Source organism: Nannospalax galili, unplaced genomic scaffold (genome assembly GCF_000622305.1).
Source record: "Nannospalax galili isolate Female #2095 unplaced genomic scaffold, S.galili_v1.0 scaffold682, whole genome shotgun sequence".
Classification (NCBI taxonomy): Eukaryota; Metazoa; Chordata; class Mammalia; order Rodentia; family Spalacidae; genus Nannospalax; species Nannospalax galili.
In genome coordinates this window covers 38,464-43,702 of record NW_008348076.1, presented here as the reverse complement: position 1 = coordinate 43,702, position 5,239 = coordinate 38,464, and the positions used below count along the sequence as shown (strand labels likewise).

Sequence of the window (5,239 nt, the reverse complement as noted above, 5' to 3'; positions counted from 1 at the left end):
TGCAACCAAAAATTAATCTTATATTAGCTTGTGGTTTTTTTGAATATGATCAAAATTTATTTTATACATGTATGAAAATGTCACAATGAAACCCATTATTATGCATAACTAATATATGCAAATTAAAAAACTAAATAAAACAACAACAAAGCCAGCTTGGGCAATTTAGTGAGATCCAGTCTCAAAAAGTGAAAAGAAGGCTGGGGATCACCTCAGAGGCAGCGCACATGGCCCAATCCTCAGCATGCATGGCCCTCAGAGGCAGTGCCCATGGCCCAATCCTCAGCATGCATGGCCCTCAGAGGCAGCGCCCATGGTCCAATCCTCAGCATGCATGGCCCTCAGAGGCAGTGCACATGGCCCAATCCTCAGCATGCCTGGCCCTCAGAGGCAGTACACATGGTCCAATCCTCAGCATGCGTTACCCTCAGAGGCAGCGCACATGTCCCAATCCTCAGCATGCATGGCCCTCAGAGGCAGAGCACATGGTCCAGTCCTCAGCATGCATGGCCCTGCAAAGTCCCCCAAACTATTGGTTCATGCTTTTAGAAATTTCACTTTGTTTTGCATATTTGGGTAGATTGTTCCAGAGTCATAAATGATCCCCTAGAATTCAAGAGCATTAAGTAAATGCTCAAAGAAGTCAACTTTCTTGCCAAGAGCTCCTAAATTTCTGGTCAGTGCTCAGGGTGTGAAATACCGTGAATGGTGGGGCCCTTCTCAATGGGCAGGTGCGGATCATCACAGGATGAGGGCCTCAGTGTCCCTAGAGCTGTCAAAAGAACAAACACCTGAAGTCCCTTTGCTTTGGTGGAGGTCAAATGTCACCCCATTGATTCTAGAACATAATAATACCAATTCCTTCCCAGCTTCACACAGCCAAGGCACCCGTGCCAGCCCCTCCCAGCCTGCCGGACGTCACTGTTCCTACCCCTTCAGCGTCCACACTTTCTCCTTTAGGGTCTCTCTGTTTCAGGATTCTGTTTATTTCCTCCAGAGACTTGCTTCTGCCCATAGGGACCATGTTTCCTGAGCTGTTCTTTACTTCTTGTGTTCTCCAGTGATCCCACCTTGCTCTTTATTTTCTCGGTGCCTAATGAGTATTTATGGATCCTCAAGTGAATCGATGAATAGACTGAGGTAAGGGATGCAACCAGAGGTGGGCAGCACTGAGGTGGGGGTCCACGCAAAGTCATTTCTTAAACATACCACAAAGGAAGTTCTCATCCTGACCACAGCATGGGGAGCAGAGAGGGCTGTGCCTGGTCTTGGGAGGCAGATGCAATCTTAGCTGTGTGTCCTTCTTGGACATGTGCTAGCCCTAGAAAGGACTCCCTCCACCAGTAGAGAGGGGAGCCCCCAGGAGCTCAAGAGCATGAATCACTGGGCCTGCTTGGAGCAGGAGGGCAGTGAGTCAGCACAGGATGCCAGCTACCGGCTGGGGTTGTCCACCCATGCCTGGGTCCTGTTTCAGAGACCAGACACCAACTGCTAAACCAACCAGCAGCACCTTGTGTTGCCTCAATGCCTTCCCCTTTTGAAGATCATGGGCAGTCAGTGCCCCAGGCAGTCCAGCTCTGAGACAGACATATCCATACCCCCCACTTTGCAAATGGGAAGCTAATGAGCCTGGGTTTAGTCCAAGGAAAACACTCCAGCAGCAGGCTAACGTCTGGCCTGCCCAGGGACCATCTCCATTCTCCTTGTCAGACCATCAGAGCCTCAGCAAAAAAAAATCAGTTCATGTCTGTCACCAGTTAGGATCGGTGGCTTGGGAAAGCTGGATGAAAGCTGCCCCCAAGAGAGGTACTGGGGTGTTGACTTTGTCAGAAGTAGCTTTGCTTCCCCCATGAGCTTCTGTTTTGATGTATCCCCTCTGCCACCTGTCACCTCTCCTCTGGATGGGATCCCAGCACCTGACACGGCAACCACCCGGTGAACCAGGTCAAGCCAGAAGGAATGATACAAAGGGCCTGCCTCAGGGCAGGGTGACCTGCCGGTTCTTTAGGAAGAAGGCCAGTTTCTGGGCCACAGTGTCCAGCTCACTGGGGTTAGCTGACTGAAGGCGGTGGCTCTTCAGGACAAAGTAGTGTTTGAGGAAGTGTTGGCTCACACACTTGTGCAGCTTCCGGACCAGGCGCAGGAGTGACCGGCAGAAGACCTGCCAGTCCTTGAGGTAAGGCTGCTTCTCACAAGTCCAGAAGAGCACAATCTCTGCAGCGGGGCGACTGCACAGCCAGGGTTCACACATCTCCGAAGGTGGAAATACACTCAGCGGGGAAATCTGCAGGTGGTGAACCTGCCTCCTCCTAGGACTCCACTCCTTCAGCTGTCTCATGACTTCAAAACACTGCCTGCGGCGCCCCAGTCTCCATCCAGCTGCTCTAACAGTACCTGTTCTGCCTGGGAGAGGTTCAGCTGCCAGGGGTAGTTGGACCGGGTCAACAAGTTGAACCCTCTGGGGAAGGCCAGCGCTTCAGACACAGGCCAATGGACTTCCTCAGATCCGGCGCTGTGGATCCCCACAGTGGGGGCCAGCTCTAGTTCCACCTGGCCTGTGGATGTTCCCATGGCAACCCAAACAGCAACAAGGTTTTCTAGCATTCTGACCTTGCCAGAGAGTTGACAGGTTCTGACTGCATTTTCCACCACTTGGAGGACCTTGGCGGGCACGATATCACCCTCAGTGTTCACATCTGCCCCATGCCATTGCCACAGGGTCTTCATGAACTGCTCTGCCTCCAGCCAATGCTGCAGACCCTCGGGCTCCCTCGAGGGACAGGAGAGCTTGGTGCCCTGCAGGGTGTAGTAACACCAGCTCTGGGCCCGGGCCTCCCTGTACCCAGCCAGGCCCTTCAGTGGAACTGTGACCAGGAACTGACTGAGGGCCAAAACCTTAAAGTTCTCAGTGCCAGGGGCAGGCACAGCTTGGAATCCAGGGTCCTGGTGGCTGATGTCCTCTGTCAGATGGTGGATGACCCTTTGCACTTCCTCCACTGTCTGGAAGACCTGCTGACACATCAAGTCCACCTTATTCAGTAGGCCATTTTCTAAACCTCCCTCGGGAAGAGATTTCATGTCTTCTCTGTCAATCCCAAGTAGAACAGCAACTTCGTGGTTCTCTGCACGATAGAGGACAAAGCTTGTGGGCAGCTTTCCCAATAGCAATAGTCTGGATGAAGCTTCTCTGGAATTGCGAGTGTGAACCGTTGACTTGGGCCCTTCTCTGTTCACTTGAATTCTCCTTTACAGATTGTGAGAGTCCATCTGCCATCCCTTTAAACCTGCTTCCAGAGGCACAGAGAGGTCTCATCAGCTCGATTTTTACTTAGACAAGCTCACTGAGACTAGGCATCCTCTCTTGACCTAGGCATTTAGCTTAATCCCTCTTGACCCTTCCTTGCCCTTGACTCGAAAACAATGTATAAATGTGTGTATGTATATTTTTCATATTCATTGGAAGCAACAAAGATTATACCATTTATGTGGCAAACAACAGAGATTAAATTGGTAACATCTGTGGTTGTGTGTGCTGTTCTAGGTCAGTAGGAATCAGAAAAGGTAAGGAAAATCCTACTTTTTCCTTTCCCATTTCATGCTGGATAAACTTTTAATACAAGAAAGAGTGAGCCCTTGTTCTAGGAAACAGTTCTGAGAGAATTCTGAAGGAACAGGTTCTCATAACAGTTCAGGTCCCTTTTGCTAAAATGGATGCTAAAAGTCAGCCTGTTTATTTAAGCATCACTTGAATGTAGTATTTTCTTTTCTCTTTTTTAATATTTCATTTATTTTTATTTTATGTGTATGAGTGTTATGCCTGTTTGTAACCCAAGTGCGCCCATGTCATGCAATGCCCACATAAGACAGAAGAGGCTGTCAGAGCCCCTGGAACTGGAGTTACAGTTGTTAGCTGCCATGTGAGAGCTGGGATTCAAACCCAGGTCTTCTGCAAGAACAGTTAGTGTTCTTAACCACTGAGCCATCTCTCCAGCCCTGAATGCAGCATTTTCTAAACTTTCTTCGCTACTCCTGGTATTTTTTCTTCTGCTTGGTCAAGTCTATTGATGATGCTTTCCACTGGGTTTTTCATTTTATTCATCGAAGTTTTCATTTCCAGCATTTCTACTTGATAGTCGAAATTCCTCAATTAAGATTCCTTCTTCCCAGGTGTGTCAAATTGACAAGTGAAGCTATCTAGCAGAGTATGTGTTGCATATTCATAGGAACAATGAAGATCATCTCATTTGTGTTACAAACATCAGGGATTAAATGGATAACGTTTGTGGTTCTGTGTGCGTGCGTGCATGCATATGTGTGTGTGCTATTCCAGCTCAGTAAGGGAAAATTTCTTAATAAGATGAATTCTCTTGCTTTTTCCTTACCCATTTCATACAGGATAGACTGTTTCAATAAAAGAAAGAGCCAGTCCTTGTTCTTGGGGCAGTAATAAGAAAATTCTGAGGGAACAGTTTCTCAGAACAGTTTGGTACCTCTTGGCTGAAATGGATGCTAAGAGTCAGGCTGTCTTTATTCAGACATCACTGTGATGTAGTATCATATAGTAACTGCCACAGGTCATGATCAACAAGCCATCACTGCAGAAGACACTTAAAGGAATACTATACATAGAGAAGGGAAAAGACCATCTCAATCATAAGTTCATAGGAAAGTAACTGGGAATGGTGTTGTACAACTGTAATTGTAGCACTTGGGAGTCAAAGGAAGGAGGATTGCTTCAAATTAAAGCCCAGCATAGTCCATACAGTTTATTCCAGCCAGCCAGAAATATATAGTGAGACCCTTCCTCTAAACAACAAAAACCTTAGGAAGAATGAATTTCATGAACAGACTAGATGAGTGGAAAGGAGCTAGGAAGGAGTCCATCATGTCAAACACAGTAAACCAGGAATCCTCTAATACTAATAGCGAAGAAAGAAAAGAACAAACAATAAGTAACTAGAAAAAACAACCAACAAAATTACAGGAATTAGCCTGGCCTGGTGGCACATGCCTTTAATCCCAGCACTTGGGAAGCAGAGGCAGGCAGATCTCTGTGAGTTCAAGGCTAGCCTGGTCTACATAGTGAGTTCCAGGACAGCTGGGGCTACAGGGAGACCCTGTCTCAAAAAGACCAAAAAAAAAATTACAGTAATTAGTAAACATCTCTCAATAATAACTTTAAATGTAAATGGCCTCAACTCATCAATAAAGAGATGCAGACTAACTGATTGGATTAAAA

At 47.3% G+C, this 5,239-nt stretch overlaps 1 pseudogene; it reads right to left on the bottom strand.

Annotated features, from left to right (window-relative positions):
- Positions 1–1,978: 1,978 nt before the first annotated feature.
- Positions 1,979–3,274, bottom strand: LOC103743239 (annotated as a pseudogene).
- Positions 3,275–5,239: the final 1,965 nt, after the last annotated feature.